Below are 14,875 nucleotides of genomic sequence, written 5' to 3' on the forward strand. Positions count from 1 at the left end.
GGTTAAAGTGAGTGAATATTTTTAATGCCCTAAGGGTGGTAGAAATCCCAGTCCTCTCTGGAGCAATACAATTTAATCTCTGATCTTAAATAATCTCAAAGATAAAACTCCCAGGGACTTGAGTCACAATCAAAACTCACTAAATCTATGTAAGCCATCATGAAATGTAATCAGCAAAAGTAAAAACATAAAAAGACCCTCAGTGCAGATATTAGAATTATTAGATACAGAATAACATGCCCACATTCTATCCAAATATGTGCCCTTTGATAGACCGTGATATGCGCTCCTGGAGATGTAGAATAATATTCATATAGCAATTTTCTTAGTAACTCTAAACTCTAAGCAACTTCAGTTTCCATCAACAGTAAACTAGATAAGTAAGTTGTGGTATATTTATAAAATGCAATATTTACCATCAGAACCCACTCATAAAAATTAATGGATTATAGGTATACTTATCAATATGGTTTTATCTCAGAAACATTGAGGGAAAAGAGGGAAGTCATAGAAAGCTTTTATTAATTGTATATCATTAATTTCAAGTTTGAAAACTCACGTTGTTTAGGGATGCATTTATGTGTAGAAAAACTGTGTAAAAAAATCCCAACTATTGATTGACATAAAATTCAATATAATGCATTTCACAGATTGCAGAGGAAAATAGCGTTAGAGGAAAATATGAAGCCCAGCGAAGATACACAGGTGTTTGTTTTTAAAACCTTATTCAAATCATGCATGGATGTTGTATTCATTATTTGGATGTATGATGATTTCACAACAATAAAAAAAATGAAAGTAGGAATGAGAAGAAAGAGGTAAGAGGAATAAGAGTGATTGTTTAGGCTAGGCTGAGTTAGAGGGCAGAGTTGGGATTCTTAGAGTAGAAAGAAAAAAGTTTGAAAGAAAAATGGGGGAAGTGCTAGAGTTGGGACTCAGTGGTAGAGCGCTTCCCTAGCACATCTGAGGCCCTGGGTTTGATCCTCAGCACCACATATAAATAAATGAATAAAATAAAGGTATTGTGTCCATCCACAACTAAAAAGAAAAAAAAAGAAAATGTGGGAAGATGATATAAATTATTTCTGTGTGTTTTGAATATGGAGTTATTTTGAGAGATAGTAATAATGATATAATCTACTCTGTATTTATTTTTGCATACCAGAGTGAAGTTTCTTTGCAACCAAGAAGCAAGGGAGTTTAAATTTATATGAGTTACCCAGACTCTCTTTTCGCATTTGTGTGTGTGTGTTTGTATAAATTTTTCATAACAGAATTTGAGCCTCTCAGCTTGCTGATATGCCAGTGGTGCAAGTCGGCACCCAGCTTCTCGGTTCTTCGGGTGCCCCCCAACTTTAAATTGCAGTTCTGTTCTCTCCCCTCTTGGGTTATGAGTGCAATAACCCTTATTTATATGTGCATTTCTAAGAACCATCAGGTACCATTTCCTCCTTTCTGAGACACAGGTTTTTATATTGTAACACTTCAAAAAGTTTGTGGCATTTGATAATCAGCATGTATATTAATTATGGTATATTCTTTTTTTTTTTTTTTTACTAAGGATATCTTCAAACTTTTATTGCTACTCCAAAGATCAGAATATCCCGCGCAACAGCAAACCCTTTACGTTTTAAGGTGTTTATTCTTATGTAGGTTGGATTCATTTGCCTAAGCTTGTTACACAGTGAAATTACTGCCTAAGGCATCTCACCATTGAAAAACTGGAGTCAAGAAAAACAAATTCCTTTATATTTTTAGTTATACCTCTTCTAAGACTGTCCAAAAGAGATGAATATCTGATATTATTTATCAACATGAAAAAAGAAGAGAAATATCTTTCATGGTCTTTCATTCACTTCATCAATTAGAACACACAAAGCAGTGTCTTTCTGTATAATCTGGTTCCTTCTATGATGTGAATTTTCTCTTTGTTGTTCATTCTGTCCAGTCCAATTATTGTATCATCAGCATCCATTGGCTCAGTTTTTGCTCTCATCCCTGCTTCGGAATGAGGCAAATCATCAGGCAAGGAAGCCAAACAATTTTGAATCATCTCGATTACTCGTTCCAGGTGCTTCTGAAACCTCTCAGCTCTTTGAAGCCATTGATGTTTCTGTACCTCCATCATGACTCTCAAGGTCTCTCTTACTTGGTGGGGCCAGTATTCATTTATAAGATGATGCACATGTACAAATAGCAGCTTAAGATCTCCTAGCTTCTCTTCCTCTTTTATATTCCCAGGGCTCCTTATCAAGATATCTAAAAGGTCTGAAAACTTAATAAGGAGAGACATATTGAGTTTTCTCAGTTCCTTCTTGTGATCAAACAGCATAGGATGAAGCTGTGCAATGCCCTGACTTTCCAAAGGGAGGATGATAAGGTCATCACACTGGAACTGGTTGCCAAACATCATATAATTGTCTTTAATTGGAGGAGGCGGCTTGGGAGCTAAGCCTTCCTGAGTATTTTCATCTGCATATTCCTTGATGTACTGCATCGGAGGTGGTGGAAGTGCACTCACTTGTTGTGGTTCACACATTAAGTAAAAGGTCAAGAACCTCAACTCTCGGTTTACTCAGGCAGCAGCCTTTGCCACTGCAGCCAAAAAAAAGGTATAGTCTTTCCTCAGAGAAAAAAATTTGTTATTGATGGATGATGTCTCGTTAATCACCAACCACTTAGAGTGGGAAAAATATGAAAGTAAATCACTAATTCTTATTTTGTCTCACTCATGTGTAGGCAAATACACTGCCTCGTCCCTCAGTTCACTAAGTACTAAACTAGGAACATCTTCTCCCTTGTTCTTTTACTTCTTCCTCTTTAACCATCTGTGCATTCTACTCAGAAATCTGTATTTCTCCACCTACCAAAGCATTCTGTTCATTTAAAGATTTCTACCAATGTTCAAACTGTCAAAGGTAATAGCCAAATAATAATACTTGGAATAAAACACATGCAAATATAAGATTTTGAAACAGGCCTGAGATTGTTCACAGTTGCACAGTTCAAGCTTTTCCATTTGTGATGCCATAATAATTTAGTTAGGGGAGTTAAAGTATTTTGGGTAAGTGAATCTTTCAGATAACAGAAGATGAGTGTTGTTTTTTTTTTTTCCCCCTTTTCAGGGAGATTGCATGATATAATGGAAAGAACTGAAACTTGGTATGCAGCAACCTGCTTGAGTCCAAGCTCGTGGGTTGCCATTAACTGACTGTGAAATAGGGGTAGCCATAATCTCCAAGTCTGTTTCTTAATCTTTAATAATAATTTTAAAACATTAATAATATAAATACCTTAATGAACAGCTACAAGATACTAGCACCGTTATTCTAATCACATTACATAGTTACTCTTAATCCTTAAAATAACCCCATGAACCGGATATTCTGATTATCTTTATTTGGAACAACAGTGGAAACTGAGGCACCAAGAGAGTGAATGACATTCTTAGGACCAGAGTTACTCATTTAGTGTCAGAGCCAGGTTTTCAATCCAAGTGATGGATGGCTAGATGGATGAGCAGGTGGGCAGGCATGCAGACACTCCTCGAGATGAAGGGCCACCTTCCACATGTAAAAACAAGGTGGTCTTTCCAAAATGCATCACAAATGTTCCTTTCTCATGATAAGAAATCTCATGAACATCACTTGCTTATGTGAGCACAGGTTACTACTTACTGCTATCCCATAGAGATGTCCCAGTGGGGAGCAGATGGAAAGGGCCTCTTGTTCCCAGGCTGAATGCTGGTACAAGAGTATGTCTTTGCAGACCTTGACCAGGGCAAAGGGCAATGAAACTCATACTCCTTGCACCAGTACAACATGTTTCTGGCTGTGTGTCTACTTTTCTGCCTGTTTTATTTTTACAGGTTCTATTTCACTGTTTTGTAAGAAGGCTATTGAAACTCATACGGGTTAAGGAATCTGTCCAGTGTCTTAACTCTGGTAGAAGAGATAGAATTGGAGGGCAGAATCATCTGCCTCCAAAGTCTTTCTAGATTTTTATGCTTACATGCTACCTTCTTTAAAAAAAAAAAGTATTATTTGTAATTGGCAAATCATAATTTCATAATTGTATCACATGTTGCCTTCTGTGGTGAGGCCAGGCCCCTTTATTCTGGATTTGATTCTATTAAAGACCAGTGTATAAGTCCATGTGCTGTGATCATTTCAGTAACATTCATGTAGTGCAGATAGGGTGAAATTGTAGGTGTCAGGTACTAACAAGTTTCTACTGCTTGGTTCAGGATTTTATTAAGGAAAGCACAAAGCATAGTATTTCCCTGATGGTTCAAACTGATATATGGTCTTTAGATTTTGTCCCTTGATTAACTTTGTTTACACTCCAAACAAGAATTCCACTCTAGAGTTATTCTTCAGCTGCAAAATATGTCTAAATATGGCAATAGAAGATAGGAAACTAAGTGATGTTATAGGGTAAAACAGAATCTGATCCATTAACTTGTTTATATATAAAAGGGATTTGCCAAATTTAGTATCTTTAAAGGAGAGTTTGTGTTGTAGAAAAGGCTTATACTTGATTTACTAACTATAGCATAGGTTCTTGAGTCAGACAGTCTTGGTTGAACTATCAACTGCCACTTGCCATTGATGGGATCTCAAGCAAATTAATTAGCCTAAGCTTTAGTTTTCCTCACCCATAAAATGTTTATAATTGTTTCTGTGTCATAAGATTGTTGTATAAATGACATAACCCATATAAAGAACTTAGCCAGCTGCCTCAGGCATGCTAAGGGCTCAATAAATGATCGTTGCTCATAGTCATTAGTAACAGAATTTATGTTAGTACCAGAATTACTATACACTATTGTATTTATTATTACTTTATCTATAAGCAATATTTTCTCTTTTGAGTTGTGTTTGTATTTCATAATAAATTAGGTATACTATAGAGCATTTTATTTAAAAATGACTACAGCATATTTCCACAATCAATCCAACAATGTTAGTGAAGAACTGGGCATAGTTTTCTAGTTAGTTGGATGTAGATGAAGACCAAGGTATCACTCTTGCTTTTTTTAAAGGTAGAAAATTGAGGTATGTCAATCTCAAGTGATAATCTTAAATCATATATTTAGCATATGAGTTGAAGAAAATATTTACATGTAAATATTCCAGATAGAGCCAATTTTATTTATATCTGATTGTTACAAATGTCTACCTTGAGTGTCATAGTTTAAATGTGTTAGTTCTTAGTGAACCTCAAGTCCAGTTCTTTATTTACTGTACTTGGGTAGCAACATATCTATATTTAGAATATAAATTATTATTTAAGCATCACATGGCTTCAGCAGAATAAGGTTCTTAGTTTTGCAGCTCTCATACAATTTTTATTCAGGTTCTGATGCTTTGTATTTTGAGACATGTATGTGTATATGTGTTATCCACTCTGACCTTGTTTAGAGATCTTGATTTATGTTTGCTTTCTGATATAAAGTTCAGCATAGCTATCATGCATTCCATCATTAGAATAATACTTTATGATTATGCACCAAATGTCTGTCTCCTGCAGCTGGTATTTTAATAAGGGTGGAGTGCATCTGAAATGTATATCACATTGCAAGCTGCATATTTTGCCAAACCTTAAAAACACACTAAGCTCAAGAGGGAGCTTTTTCTTTTTAGTGGAATCTGATATTATCTGAGTTGTTACTCTTAGGTTTACTCGGTATTTTTATTTGCTTTATAAATATATGTTTGCTAAAGCATAATAGTTTTATTATTGTGATAGGTTTATGTAATTCTTTGAACATATATTGTTAAACACAAAAGGATAATAAAGTTATATATTAAACAGGGTTTTAGAATCATGAAATACATGCCACTATAAAATTTATCAACTTTTTTTTATGATGTCCTGAATTTTGGAAAATGTATTTCACAATCACAAATAAATGTGGGTATTAGGATGTGAGGAGGCAAAGCTTATTCTAGTTTAGAATCTCTCTTTGGAGCCAGATGTGGTTTTGATGAAACCCAGAACTTGCAGGGTAGATATGTTATATAAATAAAGCTGTTTCTCCCCTACAAGGGCTCTGGGCTCAGCTATGATATTATATCTCTGAGCACATATGATGTGTTCTTACCACTAAGGCACCACAGTAGGAATGAGGTTCCAGGTATTTCTGAAATAGGCGAAATTTTCTATACTTACTGACAACAGGAATTTTTAATTAACACAAGAATAGGATTGGACAATAAAGCATCTGGAAAGTCAAAGGGAATCCCTTAACTGCATTTCTCTGAGGACTGATTTAGAAAAATATGGGAACTTAGAAGTAGCCAAATAAGATTTGTCTTTTATTCAGCACTTAAAAAAAGAGGGAATGCATAATAAAGAAGACTGACTTAGAAATAGCACTCTAAAGACTAGTAGTACCTGCAATAAAATCACCGAATATCATCATTAGGATTTGGAGATGGAGACAAGAGGCATGGGAAGGACAGTATCTCTGAGAAGTGTAAACAACATGTCATGACTTGGGTTCTTTTTATGAGAAGAACAGGGACCACCTGATGAGAAAAAAAAGAAAAACAGAGGAAGAAAGAGGGGATACAGACTGGCCCAAGGTCTTAAAAATGGACTTGAACTGAGGTCTTCACACTCCTAGTCCAGGGCCCTTTCCACTACCACACGACCAAATTCCAAGTTTCACAAGTCTCATTTTTCCATATTAATTGTGTGTTCACCAACACTGTAAAAACATCCTCACGAAGCTCTATCATCAAGGTCTTTTGGTTTGGCTCTTAATGGAAGGCTTGCTCCCATCTATCATAGATATAATTCTGAATGGAAGGGTCTGGTTACATGTAGTGCCTCTAAAATATGTGTTTTCTCTACACATAGCCACTTCCTGATTTCAGATTGAAATCATAATAATCATAATAAAATCATAACCATCATAAAAATAATACTAAAATGGGAAAAAACAGCAAACTATGGAACTATCTCACCTACTCACTTTTTCACAATGCTTGGCCAGGAAACACATAAGTAAGATTCTGTCCTGAGGGTGGGATAACTCCTAAAATCAGAGTGGGGTTGGTGGGCAGAGAATCCTTTATCTTCTGAAACTTGCTGCTATAATTTCTAAAATCATAGGATTAGGTTAGATTATTTCTAGATTTTCTTCCCCATTCAATTTTAGTATTCAGTTACTTTTAGTTAAGATTCCCAGTCTCCAAAATTTTGAGCATTAATCCTTATGTCACAAAATGGCCTCTGAATCAACTGTCACTGCTGGCATTTATTGAAAATTTATTGTTGGCTGGACATTAGTCAAAGAGCTTCCCATTTTTCTTTGGGGGTTATCTGAGATTTTACATAGGATAAACATGCAAAAAAGTGTCATCATTTTATTAAGTTATCTGATCTTATTCATAAGCCTCCTATTCAGTTAGATAGATAATGATTGAGCTTTTATTTGCTTTATATTATTCCAGTCATTTTCAGTTTGTAACAGTCCTTTCAGATATTCTCTCCTTTTTTTTCCCCCCAAGATGCCATCTGAGTGCAGGGTGCTTTTGCTCTGTCTTTGGAGTTTGCAAGAGATCAGAAATTTGCAAGCTGTTTGTCCTCTATTACAATGGTATCTTTCATTATCCACCTTAGCATTGTCAACAGGGGCTCTCTTAGAACCAAGAGAGAATCTGGAGATCTAAATTTAGCATCCCTGCCAATTTCAGCAGCTTGACAATACCACACCAAAGATCTTCCTCTGGTGCAAGTGCCCGGGGCTAGAGCAAGGAAAACACAGCAAGGCAGTTCCTTTTGAGAGTGCCAACTTACAAACAGGGCAAACCCCCTCTTTTTTGGCCTCTCCTGCAGCCTAGGACATTCTCCCTCAGGATTTTCACCAGGGTTCTAGGAATAGTAGGACATGTGTGAGGCAATGACACACACTCCTCTCTCCTTGTATCCCCTGCCTCTGTCTTGAGCTCCAGGTCCTGAAGGGATGATAGCAGCCAACATATGTTGGGCAGTTTTCATAGACAAGAAATTGGGCTAACTGCTTTCCATCTGAGCAGTTTTCTACTCCATTTTGGAATTTTCCCATTCTTCCTCCTCTGACATGGACTTCTCAACCTTGGCTACAACTTGGAATCACTCATGGAATTTTAAAAATCGTAGATGACCTGTCCCATCCAAGGAGACTCTTTTTTAAACTGAACTTGAGTACAGCCTGAGCATCAGGAGTTTCAAAAATTCTTCACATGAATTTAATATGCAGCTTAAGTTTGGAACCACTGCCATTTGATATTGCCTTCTCCTCTTTGGGATAGCATTTACCCTGGTTCTTCCTTAGAGCAGTAATGAAAGATGGGATTCTGGAAAAGAGACACTGGCTTACTGATAAGGACTGTAAGCTGACAGATTTCACTTATATAAGACACTTATTCCTCAAAGGGAATCCGTTTTACAAATAAATGGAGTTATAATCATCCTAGTCCATCTGCATGATGTAGTAAAATAGGAATAATAAGTAGTAAGTTCCTAGAAGGATTTCAAATGTTTTTACCATGAAAAAAATGATAGACATTTGCAGATAGGTATGTTTAACCTGATTTAAACATTATACAGTGTGTGTGTGTGTGTGTGTGTGTGTGTGTGTGTGTGTGTGTGTGTATGAAAACAATACATGGTAAACTGTTAATATTTATAATTTAATATATACATATGCTTTTATGCCTAAGTTAAAAAATAAACAACAAATATTCTTTCAGTAAAAGAAGTCTTACACAGAAAGCAAAATAAAAAAAAAAATAGCCTTGCCCATACATTCAATACATTTTAATTAAAGAAGAAAATGGTACCAAAGGAACCAACCACCTATAAGTGACCCCCTTCCATTTTCCTATCACTCTTCCCAAGGTCATTTAACTCTTTGGGGAATTATCCCCCTTAGATGGATGGAACTGAAAATGGGGCCATGATTTAGATATTTTGGACATTTCTCAATGCTCCTGTCCAAGGAAAGTGGAGGAATCAGCCTGGGTCACCAAACATCCCTCAACTAAACAGGAAGAATGTGGCAACCATAGTTGCCTTACCCCTGACCAGTACAGAGACTTCTTGTGGTATTCCTCTCCGGTACCCCAATATGGCCGTTCTGTATCACAACAGCCCTCACTGCTTCCTTTTTCCTAAGGTCATTATATTAGAAGGAAGAGGCAGTGCTTAATTCTCACTAGATTATTATCTAAATCAGTTATTAGAAATAACTGATGAGTATAGACTAAATACTATTGGTTTTATTGCTTTACTTTGTCAAGAAGACAAAATATAGAGGTACATAGTTCAGTAATTTTATGCCTACTTTGTGCTGTCAAATAAAAGCTTTCTCTGATTCATTATACATTATCAATCTTAATATACTAACTATATGACATGTTTAGTATGACTTTTTCCTTGTCTTCTGTAGGAATAATATTCTGTAAAAATTTCCAGTGTAGTTAATGATACATATTCTTTGTTCTTTCCTTATTTCTCGTAGTAAATGGTCAAAAACAGAATTTTGAGAATTTTCTATGAATCTGAGTTTATGAGAATTCATTCATTTAAACATTTATTAAGGTCATGATAGTCTAATAGGAAAGATATCAAAACAAATATCTATAATGTCAGAAAGAAAATGGCAAGATTATAAAAAAGTTATTGGAAACAGGGATAGAGGTAGATTGGGAGGTAATGCCTGAAATCAGTGGATTAGAATATGGACAAAGGGGATCAACTTCAGAGGTATTGAAGAGAAAGAAACAGAAATGCCAACAGCTATTGACTTTAGTACAGCAAATATATGTAGTGGAAATAAAAGTTTAATGCTAAAGATTGTTTTGAGAGTCAACAGGACCTTTACCATTGGTTGATGATATGTCATGTCATTTTAAGTATGCTTTACAAATAATTAGTTAAAATAAAAATACATGTATTTATGACTTTATTTTACGCTTGCGACTTATCAAACATTATTGTAGAAATTTCATTTTGTTGCAAGAACATAACTAGTTTGTGAAAATAAATTTTCAAAATTCTCACATAGAGCATGATAGACTTTAATTTTGTAAAACTGAAATATAGACTGAGATAAAAATGAGACAGTGATTGAGACCATGGGCTCTGATATTGCATTATAGGGGTTCCAATATCCTCATATATCATTTATTAGCTGTGTGAACTTGAAAAAAAATTCATTTTTATAAAAGTTTCTGGTCTGGAAAATGAGAATAATAATTATAATTGTACCTATGTCTTAAGGTTATTGTGAGAACAACATGAGTTAACATGTCAAGCACATGGAATAGTGCCTGGCCACATTAGGCACTCGGTAAATATTAGTTTATTTCTCTAAGTCTTTTCTGATAGTATCATTATTATCTCCATCCAGATTTTGAGGTCTCTATTTTATTAAAAAGTGATTTTATAAAAACTTAAATTATTAGTTTGTATTCATTAAATCCAGTGTGGACACTGAAGTTTCTAAGTATAAATTCTCCAGGCAAGAGTTTGAGTTTGGGGGCAGTACTGTGTTTGAACTGTAGGGGAGTGATTGTCTTTTAGGAGTACATGTGGAAAGGCCTACTGTTCATAGACACCCTAGCGACAGGTCCATCCTGTGCCCCTGAGATGGGGTGGATGAGATGCTTCTCAGCACCCTGGAGGCTGCTAGGGGACCCTGCCAACGTCTTGGCACTCAGCCTTCAACAGCCCCCTGTGATGAAAACATGACTGTTCTCCCCACTGGGAAGTGAACTTTTCCCTCCCCGTCTTTGTCTTCTGAGTTGAAAGAGTGGCGAGAAAACACAGGAAAGATTGCCTTTGTTTCCTTCCATCTGCTGTCTCTACAGTATTCCTGCAAATCCACTCAACTAAAGAAGGGACCTTATTTTAGTTCTACCTTGAACTAGGAAATGAGTCTTCAACCAAATTAAAATGCAAGGATTGTTACTTGAGTAGTAAAGGAAATAGTGTGTGTGAAGCTCTTGTGTCCAGTACACAGTAAGCTCAATAAATGGTAGCAATTTTGAACCATTTTTCAAAAGTGTAATAAGAGTGAGCAAATAGAAATTCAGAAAAAGAAAGCCTTTCAAGAATTTTGGCATTATTATAACCAAAGAAGATATAGGATTAAAGGAGCTTGATAAATTTTATTTTTTCTATTTTTAGTTAACCATGGGAGACATCAATAGAAGCACAACTTCATGGAAGCCACGTCTCACACAGCAACAGTTTTCTTCTTTGGTGTCACATAAAAGGAGCACATTTAAATAGTAAAAATTGTCCTTATTGACATTTCTTATATGATAGTAAAGCAGGTCCAGTTTATTCCCTGGCAGTTTCCCATTTCTTACACTCCTTCCTCTCCAAAATAATCCACAATCCCTTCTTTACCTCTTCACTTTGGGCTTTCCAACCTCTTCCTCCTTTCTTCTAATTTCCCTCTCTCCACTCTAGTTCTTTGTTATGATCATTAATTTCAACTTTTGTGGGGGGGGGGTGCTACCAGGGATTGAACTTAGGGGCCCTTGACAACTGAACCACATCCCCAGCCCTATTTTGTATTTTATTTAGAGACAGGGTCTCACTGAATTGCTTAGTGCCTCACCATAGTTGAGGCTGGCTTTGAACTCAAGATCCTTCTGTCTCCGCCTCCCGAGCCACTGGGATTACAGGCATGTGCTACAGCACCTAGCTCAACTCTTTTTTAAAGTTTTATTGACATAATAATTGAACAAATTTACAAGGCATACATCTATAGGGGACATGTATACAGTATGTAGTAATCCAATCAGAGTCCTTGTCCTTAAGCATAATTTTGTGTGTGTGTTATTGGGAATTGAACCCAGGGTGTGCGGCCACTGAGTTATATTCCCAGCCTTTATTTTGAGACACAGTTTCACTAAGTTGCTAAGACTGACCTTGAATTTGCAATCCTGCTGCCTTAGTCTCCCTAGTAGCTGGAATTATGCCTGGTTATTTATTATTTCTTTGTGATGAAATATTCAGAATAAATTGTCTCTTCTAGATATTTTGAAATTCACAATCGAATCTCTTTTTCTTCAAGTCCTTTGCTTCCTCTTTCTCTCTGATCATTCTCTGACTAGTCCCATACTCATAATTTTTTTTTTAGTCATGAATTCTAATGAGATCAAGTCGGAGTTAGGGGTAAAAAAAATTATAGAGCAAGGTCCTTGGAAAGGATGGGATCCAAGAATCCAGGTAAAGGAACTAGCTTTGGACTTAGGATACTTCATCATGTGAGACCCAAGAGACCCAGGTGGGATGGCAGAGGCTCATGAAGGGTCAGGAACTTGAGGAAGCTCCTGACCAGTGCCTCTAGCTTTTTCTGTAAAGAAAGGGGTATTGTAATCTTCTGGGAGAAAAGAGGGTTATCACTGAGGTGAAAGACTTAAACAAAATGTTGTTAAGAAAAGCTGTATTAAAAATTATTGTAGGCCACTATTTGGACTGAGCTCCTGCAGTAGGAGCCAATGGCCCAGTCTACTTCAAAATGGAGTCACTTTTGCTAAGTGCTACATATGCAAACTGAAACTCTAAGGAAGCAGATGGATCCTGAACAGACCAACTTTTTCTTGAAAATATGAGATTCCAGTCTACCTGAGTCATCAAAATAAAGAAGTATTTTTTAACACTTACCACTAACCTAACATTAATCAATCAACTTTTTTCTGTAGTTGCCTCTTTGTTCCCACCTCATAAAACCCACTGTTCTGCCACTGCCGGGTGGGAGTTCTCATTCTTGTTTGTAAAATGAATTACAAATAATAGCCAATTAGACCTAGAAGTCGCTTGTTGTGATTTTCTCTTTGGACAGTGGGGATGAATAGAAGTCCCAGGACAACCATGTGTAGTGGAGGAGATAAAGCCCAAGGGGTGCAAAAGGATCTCAGCTGTCTGGAAAGTCCAGGAATGGGAAGAGGGAAATTGACTTTATCAGGGATGAGAGGATAAGAAAACATGAAAATGACAAATATGGCTTAAGCCAGGAACCATGTCATGTCATAGAACCAAAAGGAAAAACTCCATCACTACCAGGAGGTGTAGAGGAGTAGGAAAATCAGGAAAGGACAGCATCCCCTTTTTGGCATTCTTGGCCATCTCCTCTACTCCATCATCCCATTGGGGATTAAGGGCTTTCATTAAAATCCCTTTCTGTTTCCCCATTCTGTGGGCATAAAGCAATAAAGCACCTGCTGAACGAGATAGCTGGATCTGGGGAGTACCCATGGGCTGTTAAAACAGGAACTGTTAATAATACACTATTATACGATGAATGGATAACAGAAGACATCAGGAGGGAAATTAAAAAATTTTTAGAAGTAAATGAGAACAAAGAAACATCATATCAAAATCTCTGGGACACTATGAAAGCAGTACTTAGAGGAAGATTTATTTCATGGGGCACATTCAACAAAAGAAGTAGAAATCAACATTAAAGCTCAAAGCCCTAGAAAAAGAAGAGCAGACCAATATCAAAAGTAGTAGAAGACAGGAAATAGTTAAAACCAGAGCCGAAATCAACGAAATGGAAACAAAAGAAACAATTGGAAAAATTTACAAGATAAATAGTTGGTTCTTTGAAAAAACAAACAAAATTGATAAACCCTTAGCCACACTAACAAAGAGAAAGAGGGAGAAAACTCAAATTACTAAAATTCAGAATGAACAAGGAAATATCACAACAGACACGAGTGAAATACAAAACATAATTAGAAGCTATTTTGAAAATCTATACTCCAACAAAACAAAAAACCTCGAAGACATCAACAAGTTTCTAGAGACATATGAATTACCTAAACTGAACGAGGAGGACATACACAACTTAAATAAATCAAATTCAAGCAATGAAATAGAAGAGGTCATCAAAAGCCTACCAACAAAGAAAAGTCCGGGACCAGATGGGTTCTCAGGCGAGTTCTACAAAACCTTTAAAGAAGAGCTCATTCCAATACTCCTCAAAGTATTCCATGAAATAGAAGAGGAGGGAACCCTCCCAAACTCATTCTATGAAGCCAATATCACCCTGATACCTAAGCCAGACAGAGATACATCGAGGAAAGAAAATTTCAGACCAATATCCTTAATGAACATCGATGCAAAAATTCTCAACAAAATTGTAGCAAATCGCATCCAAAAATATATTAAAAAGATAGTGCACCACGATCAACTGGGTTTTATCCCAGGGATACAAGGTTGGTTCAACATCTGGAAATCAATAAAAATCAATCACCATATCAACAGACTAAAAGTTAAGAATCACATGATTATTTCAATAGATGCAGAAAAAGCATTCGATAAAATACAGCATCCCTTCATGCTCAAAACACTAGAAAAAATTGGGGTAGTGGGATCATTCCTTAACATTGTGAAGGCCATCTACACTAAGCCCATGGCCAATATCATTCTAAATGGTGAAAAACTGAAAGCATTCCCCCTAAAAACTGGAACAAGGCAGGGATGCCCTCTTTCACCACTTCTATTCAACATTGTCCTTGAGACTCTAGTCAGAGCAATTAGACAGACCAAAGAAATTAAAGGGATACGAATTGGAAAAGAGGAACTCAAACTATCCCTGTTTGCTGATGACATGATTATATATTTAAAGGAACCTGGAAATTCCACCAGAAAATTCTTAGAACTCATAAGTGAATTCAGTAAAGTAGCAGGTTACAAGATCAATGCTCATAAATCCAATGCATTTTTTTACATAAGTGATGAATCTTCAGAAAGAGAAATTAGGAAAACTACCCCATTCACAATAGCATCAAAAAAAATAAAATACTTGGGAATCAATCTCACCAAAGAGGTGAAAGACCTCGACAATGAGAACTACAGA

At 36.2% G+C, this 14,875-nt stretch overlaps 1 pseudogene across 1 annotated transcript; it reads right to left on the reverse strand.

Moving 5' to 3' along the window:
- Positions 1-1,661: 1,661 nt before the first annotated feature.
- On the reverse strand, positions 1,662-2,539 carry LOC306644741 (mediator of RNA polymerase II transcription subunit 7-like; annotated as a pseudogene). Its single transcript has one exon. The product of its transcript is annotated as a mediator of RNA polymerase II transcription subunit 7-like (transcript).
- Between the last annotated feature and the right edge of the window lie 12,336 nt (positions 2,540-14,875).

Source organism: Sciurus vulgaris (genome assembly GCF_902686455.1).
Source record: "Sciurus vulgaris genome assembly, chromosome: 15".
NCBI classification, from domain to species: domain Eukaryota; kingdom Metazoa; phylum Chordata; class Mammalia; order Rodentia; family Sciuridae; genus Sciurus; species Sciurus vulgaris.